Genomic DNA, 1,230 nt, shown 5'->3' with positions numbered 1-1,230 from the left:
GAGAGAGAGAGAGAGAGAGAGAGAGAGAGAGAGAGAGAGAGAGAGAGAGAGAGAGAGAGAGAGAGAGAGAGAGAGTAGAAAGGCTGTAGAAAGAATCAGGAGCCCAGAGGCAATGACAAACCTTTTCTTGATAACTCGAACTTTGAAATTTTTGTCATTTACCGACAAATTTGGATGAATCTTTGCAGGTGTATTTGCCAAGAATAATGCATTGAATTTGCGTTCTCGGTGTAGTGATTAAACAGTTTTCTTTGCAAGTAAAAGACATGAATTCGATGCCACTATGGGGGAGTTTGTCTCTGCTTGAGTATCCTCGTCTTCCAACTTGGGGGGTGGGGGGGGGTGTTATCCAGCATTGAAAAACTCTCATTTTTCTCTTAATGATCTAAATTCTGTCGAGAAATATGTACAGTAAGGACCTTAATGTTTTTGGATATTCAGATACTAGCTGGGCCCCCCTTTCGATGAAAGGAACGATCGATGCATTAACATCAACTGAAAGTCATTAGCCTACTATATTTAACACTCTACTGGAATGGAGCAATACATCTTGAGAATAACCCTGTTCCCCTTGTTAAAGCATAGATTAATTTGGATGATGTTAGAGGCAAGAGATTGCCTGTAGATTTATATAGGATATTTCTTATTTATTTCGTCTGAGACATCTTGAGAGAGGCAAAGAATTAAAAGGTCTAGATCTATACTCTCAAATCAAAATGCGCCTCACGAAACATCACTTCCGGCACCTCCGCTGTGGAAGACCTGGGAAGACAGCTATGCTGATTTGTTTCGTTTCTCAGTGGAATGATCACAAAAGCCAAAGAAGGACGGGAATTTTGTCAAATATATTTTTTCTAAATTCAGGAAATGAATAAATAAAAAGTGGGCTCCGTCGTGGGGACCTATCTATCTTTTTACAGGTACTAGCCAACTTCCAACTATCTGTAGCTGTCGTGCTTTTATGGGAAAAGTGACACATGTGTTTCCAAGTTGCCAAATATATAATAATGTATAGACGGGTCCCACGTTGGTGGCCATTAAATTGAAACAGAAGCGGTTGTACTATCTGTTTCACCGTTTGTGTCTTGTATGAAAAAAGTCGGCCAATACAAAATCTCTCACTGGGCTTATTTTGGCAAGTTCGTTTGAAATCAAAGAAATCTTTAGGTAATTTCCAAAAGTCAAATAATCTAAAGTTGGTGTAATTTGTGGTATTAAATGTTATTACCC

Source organism: Aplysia californica, unplaced genomic scaffold (assembly GCF_000002075.1).
Source record: "Aplysia californica isolate F4 #8 unplaced genomic scaffold, AplCal3.0 scaffold00193, whole genome shotgun sequence".
In the NCBI taxonomy this organism is placed as follows: Eukaryota; Metazoa; Mollusca; class Gastropoda; order Aplysiida; family Aplysiidae; genus Aplysia; species Aplysia californica.
The sequence above is the reverse complement of the archived record's forward strand: the minus strand, read 5'-3'. Positions refer to the sequence as shown.